Source organism: Sinocyclocheilus anshuiensis, unplaced genomic scaffold (genome assembly GCF_001515605.1).
Source record: "Sinocyclocheilus anshuiensis isolate Anshui unplaced genomic scaffold, SAMN03320099.WGS_v1.1 scaffold2168, whole genome shotgun sequence".
NCBI classification, from domain to species: Eukaryota; Metazoa; Chordata; class Actinopteri; order Cypriniformes; family Cyprinidae; genus Sinocyclocheilus; species Sinocyclocheilus anshuiensis.
This window is the reverse complement of record NW_015546037.1, coordinates 435,594-448,586: the sequence shown is the minus strand read 5'-3', so window position 1 is coordinate 448,586 and position 12,993 is coordinate 435,594. Positions and strand designations below refer to the sequence as shown.

The 12,993-nt window shown below is 38.1% G+C and overlaps 1 protein-coding gene across 1 annotated transcript in view; it reads left to right on the top strand.

The window, feature by feature from the left end:
- Window positions 1–804: 804 nt before the first annotated feature.
- Window positions 805–12,993, top strand: part of robo1 (roundabout, axon guidance receptor, homolog 1 (Drosophila)) — a 335,500-nt gene continuing 323,311 nt past the window's right edge. The window contains exon 1 of the mRNA XM_016499990.1: window positions 805–1,314. The gene's annotated coding sequence lies outside the window, so the exon portion shown is untranslated. The remainder of the gene's footprint in view (window positions 1,315–12,993) is intronic.

Below are 12,993 nucleotides of genomic sequence, written 5' to 3'. Positions count from 1 at the left end.
AAAACAAATTAAAAAAAAAAAAAAAAAAAAAAAAAAAAAGTAAAAAAAACCTACTGCGAGGTCAAAAAATAAATAAATAAAGGCATAGATGAATTGTTTACTACAATATGCATTTAGAAATTAAATTAGGTTAATTTTTATGCCAACTTTAATGCTATTTCCATGCTATTTATAATAATCGGAGTAAACAATTCGTCTACTATGTAATTAATTCATTAGCTGAACTGTTCGTCGTTTGTAGTTGCCTGCCCTACTGGCGAAACTGGGTATCTGCAGATAACCCGGATGTGAGGCGCGGCGGCCTTTAATTTGTAAACAAATCGGCATGTTAGCTGAAACATAATTTCTACTCTCACACGCGTTTTATTGAGCACATATCAGTCTAGTGAAAGATGAGTCATTAATATTTTTGCTCTCTTTTCCCTTAAGAGGTAGCCTGTACGTTTACAATGCGTGTCTGCTAGCAGCCTAATAATTGCTTTTGTCAGCTATTTGGAGTACAGTTAACTTAACGTTACACTAGCACGCTGAGAAAAAAAAATGCTGTAGAAACTGCTAGTAAAATTAACAAACAATTACAAAGAAACAGTACCAGAATGAATTGAACACGAAATGTTATAGTAGAAGACTGGAAGAGTAATTTATTGTAAAACATAGGCTACTCTTTGTTTTACTTACAACTTCAACAAAATTATTTTTACAGTGCATATACATCCTCAAAGCTGCGAGACATGATCACAAAGCCTTACAACTCTTACTTTGATTTATAAAGCCAGAACTTTCCTTTTTAATTAGAATATTTACCTTTAAGCTTAACTTTCTTATACGAAAGACCGAACGTGTCGATTAATCATCAAAACAGTTTGATTGTATTCTGTACATTAGGATAAATCAATTGCAGAAAGGAAGGAAGGATGAAGACATATAGGGATTTTAAAATGCAATGCTGGCATTGCAATAACTCACTAAAGTTCAGTGGCGCTGCAGTTCAGCTTTAGGACCCGGGGAAGCAGAGCGCAGTGACAGCGCGCGGAGGAGAGATCTGTATGCTTTACCGCGCACACACCGCATCAGCAGCGCGTGAGAACGCGGCTAAAGACACTATCCACCGGTACACTCCGGTGCTCGTCTCGCTTCTTTTTCTGTGTGGCTGAACTGCCGTAAACTAAAGCTCACCTTCGTTTCCCAGCGCATCTAAATTTCCAGGTGCTGACCATCCATTGGAAAGTTACGCACGGCTCATTGGAGAGATGGAAGAGTAGTTTGACTTCTGTTCTTGGAATTATCAAGCATCGTCTGTGATCAGGAAAGTGGGTAAGAGATTCTCTTTTCATAAATGCGTTTTGTGCACTGAAAGCTTTCAGTCAGCTTGCATAATTTCTTGCATTTGGATATGATTTGTGAATAGAAGTTTAATGCAAAGTGTCTAATTCAGCCTGAAGGGTTTTGTGCATGGGGGAACTTTCTATTGGATATGCATTACATGCAACAGAGAGACATTCTGGGCTACATTTAGTTAAGAATTAAAGATGAAGATGCTCTCATGTGTTAGACTTTATTGTATGTATCAGCCTTAAGAAAGATGCGGATAATTTCATGCTGCATTTAAGACAATTACACTGCATTCAAAGTGAAAAGGTCTAGTTAGCCTACCTTAAAGAGCTTTTCTGCCTCATCCGACTTTTCTCGTGTCCTAATGTAGTCAGATTGATTTAGGTTGATTGTATTTGTTGGACTTGGAATATATGAATATAAGCAGTTGGTTTAGATGTGCTTTTTATATGATTGTACATAGGATGAACTGAACCACTTCTATGCATGATACAGATATAGATAATTGGCCAGATCACCATAGCTACAGATCATATAGCATAATACAAGCTTTTTAAACTTTACATGCAATAATTTGATCAGAGAGACAGTTGGGATTTCAGTCCATTTGAAAGTCTAATTGCTTCTGCAGAGAAAGTGGACTATAGACTCCTGGCCTTGAGATCAGAATTTTGCTTAGACTTGCATTGAGCAGAATGGTGGACTGCTGAAACAGCGTACAATCACACAGCTTATTGGCGATCAGCCTTTTAACCCACATGTTCTGTAATTTTTCAGATCTTTTCCTCTAAACTAATTAAACCCCAGCAGACAGACATTATTAAAGCTTAAGCCTGCTATTTCACCACAGAATAGCCATGCGCTTTTCAAAATAGTCACTGTTATGAATGAAAGCTTTTGTTCAATTTGATCTCTTTAAGAACACATTATAACATCCATTTAAAAATTCAATGCATTTGTGGTCTCTGTGACACCAACCAAGAGTGTAGCTTTGGCATAAGGTTTTAAAATTAGGTTTCAAATCACTTATCATAAAATTAGTGGTGTTAAACTGATATATAAATATTACGTTTAAAAAAACCCCCGGATCTCTCAGACCTCTCATGTCTTGAGCACATGAAATTGGGAGCTGACTCTGGTGCTGAAAGCATGCATGTGTTTAGCCCATTCAGAGAAATTTCCAATATATTAATTCCTGTTTTGAGGTTGAAAGTTTGCTCCTTGTTAAATTCTAAGGTAGCGATCTGATACATCAGTCTATTTTTGAGCTATTAAAAGGGGCTTGGTGTCTGTAAAACCCCAGACAGAGCATGAGAACAGTCCTCGGTGTGTGGAAGTGAGAGCTGTCCCCTGCTGAAAGTTTCAAAGAAGAGCCAGGTGTGCTTGGAATACATAAATGTATTTTTAACGGGTAACGTCCTTCATAAATGTATGAAATGGAGAATACCTCCATGAATTAATCATTGCTCTCAACGTGCCACGTTTGTTTAATCCAGTGATTGTAATATAGTCTTTTGTACTGCGCTATGCCCAAGAGAAATCAACCCAGTGCAGTCTTTCAATAAAGCTGAAAATATTTCAAATTACAAAAAGCATGACCCGCTACAGTTCATTGTATATGTAATCAAGCCTCAATTAAAATCGATGGCGAAGAGATGTTGAGCTTTGCCTTTGTGACTCTTTTCTAATCACAGCGAATGAAAGGCATCTTCATCAGAGATCAACATTTCATTTTCTTTGTGAGAGTATGAAACAATTCATGCTTTGAGGGAAAAAAAATAGTGGAACAGATGCCTCCAAAGTGATTGTATAGCCTCTCATGACATTTGCATGTGTGAACCATGCAAGACATACGGTCTCTAAGGTATTTGGGCTGTCAATTTGATCTCATTTAGCATTGTTATCCAGCCAGGTGCTGTAATTTAAAATTCAACGTTCCAGCACACTCTTCATTTGATGATAAAGTACTTTTTGGTGCCCTTTTTTGGTGCCTCTCTAGGGGTCCTTTGGCAGCCCAGTAAAGTGTGACTAGTTTTAAGTCCTATGAATTGTATTACTCATGGGTTTCGATTAAAAACTGAATTGGAGGGTTCTGAAGGAAGCAGGTGGACCAGTGGTCTGTTAAATACTCTATTTCTTGCTTGTGTCTGGGCTCTTTAGGTGACTGGACCCATGCGTGACCTCCATAACGTCATGTGATTCACCTCAGTGAGTTCTTCCCTGGCATTCCAATTTCTAGACAGCGTTACTCGATGGACAGTTCTGGACCAGAGCCAAAGTCGCTAGATTGCCATCTAGTCTTTTATCTAATTTCTCTTCTTTCTACTGTGTGTACGTCCACAGGAGGTCTGAGAGGAAATAAATGACGGAACAGACTGCTTGGCTGGTGGTGTTTGGAAATATAATTTTGTAATCTGACATACACTACGCAGCCAAAACGATGTGGCTACCCCCTTGTAATTGTACAATTTTGTGTAGGCCCTTTAATTCTAGATAAATCTTAAGGCTACAGCATACAGTAGACAGTTTGGTGTAATTGTAATGGTGTTTTTCCAGTTTAGAGCTCATGTCTCTTATATTATTGGCCATTTTGAGATTTTTTTAATGCATTTTCAGTATTTTTTGTACAAGCTATCCTTGAATTTTGTAATGCACACTAACATTAAAACATTTGCAGTTGCAAAGATTTTTAAATATTTTAAAAAGAAGTCTCTTATACAGTAAAAACAGTCAAATTGTAAAAATATTCTTATAATTTAAAATAACTGTTTTCTAATGTAATATATTTTAAAATTGTATCTATTTCTGTGATGGCAAAGCATCATTACTTTAGTCTTCAGTGTCACATGCTCTTTTAGAAATCAATATAATATACTGCTTTGATGCTCAAGAAACATTTCTTATTATCAATGTTGAAAACAGATGTGCTGCTTTATATTTTTGTAGAAACCGTGAAACATTTTGGGGGATTCTTTGATGAATAGAAAGTTAAAAAGAACATAATTTATTTGAAATATATATGTTTTTGTAACATTATAAATATATTTACTGTCAGTAATTCTGTAATTTTTCATATCTAATCAAACCCCGACAGACATTATATCTTTAGCCTGCTGTTTTAGCCATGTGCTTTTCAGAATAATGACTGTTGTATATGAAAGTCTTGTTGTTTGAGTTTTTGGTCAGTTTGAACTCTTCAAGAACACATAACAAATCCACTTGAAAATTCAGTGCAGTTTTGGTCTCTGTGACACCAACCAGTAGTAAAATCATTGACATAGGGTTTTTTAAATTGGGTTTCTTATCACTTATTATAAATTTAGGGGTGTAAACTGATTTTGCTAAAAAGTTAAGCGACTGCTGTAGTGGAAAGAAATGCCAAATTGGATAGATGCTCAATGCAAAACACCAAGTCGGTAAAGAAATTAGTCTGCAGATATTTAGTTAATTTCCAAAATGATATCATTTTCTGTAGCTTTAAATGAGTGAATGGTAGCAATACAGATAAAAGATGCAAAGTTGTTGCACGTGGTACTCGAAAAAGTAATTTGTTGCGTTTTGTGTGAAAATGGCTAATTATAGATAATTGTGTGCCTTCAACTCTGTTAATATGAAGCAACACTTCGGGACCTTTCTTCAATGACAGTGTCCATAAGGAAGTGATTTACTCTTTGCACGCACAGATTCTTTGCGTAAAACCATATTAACCTCTGATGGACGAAAACTGCCAATTTGAAGCTTATCTCAAGTTCATAGCATGTGGTTTATGCCCATAAGTAGTTTCTCCAGTGCTGGTCAGGGACTGTGTTTGGGGATCAGGGGTTGGAAAGCAAGAGGTGGTTCTTGAGCGAATGAGTGTGAATATGAATTGTATCATCATTCTACACCTGTCTGTGCTTGCATATCACACCCACGCGGCCGCCATGCCCCTTGCCACTTCTGATCTGTCTCTGTTGCCCTTTTCTTGGATAAACGCGTACAATCCAAAGAGGAACACAACTCCAGTCCTCACGGCAAATCTAAAGCTTATCACAGAAATTGGATTTTAGCCTGCGTGCTGCAGCTGGGGGTATGTGCTGATACGGTCTGGCCTGGACCGTGGGGGTTAAATATCATACAGTGTCTAAGGATTTAGAATTGGAAATGGAAATTTTTGCAATTCCACAAAAGCGGTGCACACTGTATGGTCTGTTCTCAGGAAATGACTGGTTATCAGCGGACTTATCGTTGAACAACCGCAGACCTGAATAGCCCATGGCTGTTAATAAATCTCGCTCTCTCTTTCTCTCCTCTTCACTCGCTCTCTGTCTTTGGGGAATTGTGGAGATAGATTATTTGTTGCGCATGTGGATGTGACCAGATGTCCTCTGGGTAGGTTTGCTTGAATTGTTTCCTGTCTTGTACCGCTGACCGCAGGAAACCCTGTGTGCGTGACAGATGTCAGAGACCCGGTTTCGTGACCCCTGTGTAAGTGTGTAATCTGGTGGGAAGACCCGACAGATCGTAGCCCTCACCTTGATGCAGAGAAGAGGCACACGTTCTATCAAGACCTTAAACAAGCAAACAGAATGTTAATGTTCATTGTGGCCAGGTAGCCTAGCTGTAGTTATAATAAAGTACAGACTACACATTCTTCTACTTTAGGCAGAATTTGCAGTGTCCCAGATAGGGTTGGGTACCCATGTAACCGGTATGTACTAGAACCGAATCACAACGCAGATTCTGGTGCCTCATTTCGGTGCAACTTAAATGCTTGAGCGATCGATTGAAATATTTGTTCTCCCAAACGGACGTAAGGATCACCGACACCGCACGTGAAAAATAATTTCTCGACCGAGAAAATTCACGAACGCTAGTCGGAAAGCTCTAATAATACAAATCCAACACATCTTTGTAGTAACGCGAGTGTCCATGTTGTTTTCACATTACGACTTAAAAGCACAACTGCATCCGAGGAACACGTGAATGCAGCAATTACACTTGCTCTTATGGCAGCATGTAGATACCGTTAGCTAGCTAAGCTAAACATTCTTAAATTAAAATGCCTAAAGCTAAACTTCCATTGTAATGACTTGCAATGAGAAGCGTTTCTAAACCTGTTGTCCAACAAAAGAGAACACTATAACGTTTTTACTCCACAACTGCTTCCTTTTGTGATCTGATGTGGCTTCTTGTCACAGAATGAGGCAGAAAATATGTTCTATACTGTAAAAAGCACATGGTAAAAAGACTATGTAGATTAGCAATGGATTATAAATATACTTAATTATGATGAAAATACCAAAGATGGCTTGAATAACACAGATAAACTATACATTGTCACAGTCGAGTGTTTATTGTCTTTGTTTTATCATTCAAAACTTTTATATCTTCTGTTTACTCAGTTACAGCGATAGCAATGCCTTTGTCCATGTTAAGGCCAATTCACACCGCACCGACAAACGCCAACAGACACGTTGGCCGCTGGATTTAGAATTTTATGAAAAATAACTGTCATGTTCACACTGCCCCAACAGACACCAACAGACTTCAAGTCAGGGAGAGTTAACTAGGGGGAAAAATGGATGATCTTGTAACAACAATCAAAATGATACTGTTATTAATGTCTTTGGTAATATTATAAGGCAGTTTTATTATAATAATAATATATTGTCAAATAAATTTCCGTTGTGAAATTTCCCAAGCGCTGTAGCGATATCTGATCGCATTCCCCCTCGCGTTGCGGTTGGTATACTCGGCCACACCCACCGCATAAAGCTCTGGCCTCTCCTCCCAAAGATCCAAAAACTGTTCCTCTTTCTGGTTTGTCCAGAAACCTGCCATTTTTAAAGTTATTTTCCTAAGCGCGCCCAGCACCTACTTGCAGTCTTGCCTCATTGTCATGGCAATGGTTCGTGGTCAGGTCAGATTACGTCAGAGTTTGTTGTCGTTTGTTGGAAAATCATATCACACTGCTCAGACATTCCACGACCCAACAAACGCCAATTAAACATGTTCAGTCGAGTTAAAACCAACTCCGACCAACGCCAACAAACGGCGACAGGGGTAACACACTGATCCAACAAACTCCGACAGACTAGTGAATTGGCCTTTATAGGAATTTCCTGAGTTCTATTTCTTCTGTGATGCACATGTGGAGTTTCTGTGCGAGGGCGCCCTCTGGCGTCCAGTATGAATGAAACAGACATTAAATGTGTTTATAGCACTCAATAATGGCCAGTCCATCCTATTTTGGGTATTTATTTATTTTTAATTTTTTTTAAGTATCGTTTCCGGCACTGTTTAGGCACCGGTACCATTTTAAAAGTATCGATTTGGCACCGGTATCGTAAAAAACCCAAACGATACCCAACCCTTGTCCCAGACCTTAACTAGTTCACCAAAATACTTGCTCAAAATACCATTCAAAGTTTTAGGGTCGGTAAGATTTTTTAAAATGTGTTTTAAAGAAACCTCCAAGGGTGCATTTATTTGAATACAGTAAAACATCAATATTGTGAAATATTATTACCATTTAAACTATAACTGTTTTCTATTTTAATATGTTATAAAATGTAATTTATTTCTGTGGTGGCAAAGATGAATTTTCAGCATCATTACTCCAGTCTTCAGTGTCACACGATCCTTCAGAAATCATTCTAATATTCTGATTTGCTGCTCAAGAAACATTTCTTATTTTTATCAGTGTTGATAATGCTTAACTGCTTAATATTTTCGTGCAACAGCATTTACTTTTTGCAACATTATAAATGTCACGTTATTATTTATTTACTGTCACTTTTGAACAATTCAATGCATTGTTTCAAAATAAAAATATAAATGAAAGTCTGTAATGCTCAGCAAAGCTGCATTTATTTGATAAAAATACTGTTGAAAACACAAATATTGTGAAATATTATTACATTTAATTTAAATAACTGTTTTTATTTTAATATATATTTAAAATGTAATTTATTTCCATGATGCAAAGCTGAATTTTCGGCATTGTTACTCCAGTCATCACAGTCACATGATCCTTCAGAAATCATTCTAATATACAGATTTTCTTAGCAGAAATTAAAATTTTTGAATGTCACATTATGAAATGAAATGCAATTAGTTGTTGTTAATACATACAAATTAATAATTAAATCATTGGAATTAATTTAACAAATTCTCATTATGTCTTATATAGTTCATAAAAAATCTTCAGCACATATCGTATGAAATCTCTAAGTTGACATATCTAAATCATTATCCGCTTGTAGTTTATCGTAGCCCTTAGCGTGCCCCACAGCATCACCGTGAGGGATGTGACTGCAAAGTCATCACACTAAGCACTGAGAATATCATAACAGCATCAGCGGACACCCTACAAACACCAACGATTCTTAAAAAGAAGTCCCCGTTTTTTCATTTGTATCCTCAGCCGTGTGGTGTTTCATAATTTAGCAGGTTTTAATGTTATAAAACAGCTTGGGGCTCAGCGGGGGGTTGGGGAGATAATTGGGGTGTTTTTCATCTTCACTGGTTCTTAAATGTGCTTTTTAAGTCAGGACTTTCCTGTGGCCCATGTGAAGTACAGCCACGCTTCTCATCTCGGTCTCTGGAGGGGGAGTCGGGTGGGTGTTGAGGGAGAGGGGTCTTTTCAAATGGTCACTTCAGTAGGTGCTTTTCTCTTTCTACATTCAGGCACGAATTGAAAGAAGCCACTCTTCTTTCAATGACGTCTCTCATTCTGTCAGGCATTAAAAATGTCAGTTTTACCATAAAAATGGAGATTATTGTAATGCAGTTCACTGTGCCATTACAGACTAGTTGTGCATGATGATGTTGAATGTTTTGAATGTGCTCATAATTGCAAATTTTTCCTCAATTGTTTATTTGCGCCTCCTGTAAAATTAGATGTTGTTCAGAGTAGTTTTAATGCATTGTTTTGTGTTTCTTTGCAGGCCCACCTCCAAGTCTCTATATTGACTTGCAGATTTATTAAACATATTCACCTGTTTTATAAAATTAATAGCCCACCTCTCCTTAACAAGCTGTGCAATTCATATTCATAGCACAAATGTGCTTAGTCAAAAAAGGATTTTTCTCATTGCTGCTTCTTGCAGAACAGCTTATATTTTGTTTGTACTGCTATGTGCCATTTCTGAGAACACGTTGAGTGTAAACTGCTCCATGCATCTGTGTGCCGTCTGCGGTGGTTTGTGCTTCACGCCACAGTAAATGTGTCAAACAAGGCTTAACTCGTCTGCTAGACAGCATTTCTACCAGCGTCTTCAGTACTTAAGTGTTCAGAATTGAGAATACCTGTAAATTCCTGTTCAATTCCTGATTTTGAATTGAGATAGCGGAACTGCGTTTGAATGTAAAGTACTCTGTCTGCACAGTGTACGTTAACACGCTGATGATGTATCCTGTCTGCGCGAACAGGGTGCACAGAGGTATGCAAATACATATGTTGACAGGCAGGTAGGAAAGTGAATCAAAACGCTCGAAACGCTGGTAGGTGTTCACACCTATTCACACCTGTCTTGTTTGGTTCGATTGAATCAAACTTAAGTTCGTTTCCTCCCTTGGTGCGGATTTTTTGGGCAGGTGTGAATACAGCAGTCGCACTCGGGTGTGGACAAAACAACCGTACCGAGACCCAGCTGAAGAGGTGGTCTCAGTCCGGTTCTAAACAAACTCTGGTATGGTTTGTTTAAGGTGTGAACATGACCCGACCTCAATCCGACCCAATTGCAGAAAGCACTGCGTCTTTTTTGAGTTAATCATGTCTACCAGTATATCGCCCACCCCACCCCTCTCTATAAATGAAAACTTTATACCTAATCCATCTTCTGCGCAGTGCCACAGTCAACATGCCATGGTAGGCGTACATAAGGGCATGCTCTCTCCGCCGGAACCATCTTGCAGCACATCTTCGTCTTCGCAAAATCCTAATTACAACTAGATGACATTGTCTCATATGATGCTCATAAGTTTCTTCATATTGCATTAGTAGCTGATAACACCAGATTAGTAAAAGAATAAAAATTGCACTATGAAAGATTTCCATGATTAGCCAGTTTTTGCACTTCCTGCTTTTCCCAGCTTGAGAATTTCTGTCCAATGAATGGATGACCTTAGCACACATGTGGTTTTGTTTACAATTTCTGGTTCACTTGCAAAAAGGGCAGTGTGAAAGCAAACCACACCAAACAAACAAACAAAAAATCAACATTGTATTGGTCCGGACCAAAGCAAGTGAATTAGCGGACTTTGCTGGTGTGAATACACCCTTAATTTCCCAGAATGTCTTTGAATTACAAGTCAGTAAATTGCTCTTCCTGTCATTTTAGTGCAACTTCTTGTGGGGTGTGGCCAATTAAATTTCAAATTCCAGTAATGAATCCAGGGGGGAAATTTTTCATATGAATTTACATTTACATTTACATTTACATTTAGTCATTTAGTAAGTACAAGCTAGAAAGAGAAGGAATAAATAAAGAGAGAGATTGTTTTTTTTTAGTTTATTTTTTTTTATGATGAAGTCAAGTAGCTTCGAAAGAGATGGGTTTTCAGCTGTCGCTTGAAAATTGTCAGGGATTTCCCAGCAAGCCTGATTCCAGCTAACTGTTAAAGGGTTAGTTCACCCCAAAATGAAAATTAGTCCATGTTTTACTCACCCTCAAGGCATCCTAGGTGTATATGACTTTCTTTTTTCAGACGAATCCAATCTGAGTTATATTAAAAATTGTCCTGGCTCTTTCAAGCGTTAGAATGGGAGTAGGTGGGTGTTTTTGTTCAACAGTCCCAAAGTAGTTAAATAAAGCGCATCCATCCATATTAAAACGCGCATCACACGGCTCCAAGGGGTGAATAAAGGCCTCCTGTAGCGAATCGATGCGTTTTGTAAGAAAATTAACCATATTTAAAATGATATAAATACCTTTTTCTCACTTCTCCTAACTGTCGCTCCGGCGGATGACGTAAGATGTATGCGTAGTGCACGCGGTGGTGATTAGTGACGGAAGTGCGATGAAGAGAGAACAAAAAAACGGTAACGCATTAGAAGCACAAAATGAGGATTTGTAAAGAAAAATGTCAGAGGATTTCGATATAAGCCAAGAGGAGACTAGTTTTCCTTTGCTAAAGTAAGGAAACTTTGTCCTACCTCATCCTCTGGAAAGGCTCTCTCGTGAACGCGCGTACGACAGTTGGCGGAGTTTATATCATTTTACATATGGATTTTTTTTTTTCAAAAACACATGGATTCGCTACAGGAGGCCTTTATTCACCCCCCGGAGCCATGTGATGCATGTTTAATATGGATGGATGCGCTTTATTTAACTACTTTTTGACTGTTGAACAAAAACACCCACCTACCTCCATTCTAACGCTTGGAAGAGCCAGGACAATTTTTAAAATAACTCCAAATGGATTCGTCTAGGATGCATTGAGGGTGAGTAAAACATGGTGTAATTTTCATTTTTGGGTGAACTAACCCTTTAACATATTGTAACAGAAATATTCAATACTTAGATTGATAGAATTATTGATTTATATGGGTTTATCAGTAGGGTATCATGGACAGTCTCTTAATTTTGGTCCAGGGACATCTTCCAGTCATCTGCAATCAAATCTACGCCCATTATATTTTGAAGCCAGACTCTTTCTCTTTGGGTTAGAGTAAATATTTGCATATCATCTTTCTTATAATTAATGGAAAACGCAACGAGTACACAATAGCTCTGCCAACTGGCGCTCATGAATGTCCTAACTGCTGCAATAACAATCAACTGTCATAATGGCAATGCACTGAACATTAACTCCGAATTATAATGACAAACACTGTTTTCCAAATCTTAACTAGCCGACTCGCTGCCACTCGCTGCTTTGAGGAGACACTTTGGCTAGTCACTGTGCCAGTTTGTAGTGCAAATGACATAACGGTCTAGTTCTGTGGTATTTTTTTCCCAGTTTGTTGGCATGGCAACTGGTTTCTACATAGCCTTCAAACATTGCATACTGGGTTTTGTGGTCAGTTGCTTCTCAATTACCCGCTTGCATGTTTTGGTTGGATACCATTTACTGTTCACCAATGACTGAGTTTGGGTTCTGGCTGCCAATTTGATCTCCATGTAAATGTCTGCTCGCAAATCTGATCAAAACTCTGTTAGGCTCTTTGTTGCCAGGTTGGCGTTTTTGAAATTAGACTTGCAGTGATGCTTCAGCTTTCATCCACCACTTGCAGTCACATGCTAACATGGCCACGGCAGTGAATCACAGTTTTATTTGAGACAGTAGAGTTTGATGTGACAGGTGTACTGTGCAAACTGATAAGTCATCCATCAAATCCAAACCACTCAACACACACTTTCCTCAAGGTCAGCGATATTTAAAGAACAATGGGCAGTCAGATGCAAACCTTATTCAGCTGCTGGGCTTAACATAACATATTTAAGGACTTCATTAATTTGCATGAAACTGTTTCTGCAAATGACTTGAAATATTTTTATGCACCAAAAAAACATTTAGGTAAATTTTGTGCATTGACTTTTCCTGGAGAAAGTCCACAAACATCCATATGTGGTGGGACAGAATGAAGAATAATGTTTACATGAAAAGATTTTTGTTGGGAATTCTTGATTGTAGCAGGTACCATTTATGTTCTTCTTAATGACATTTTAGTGT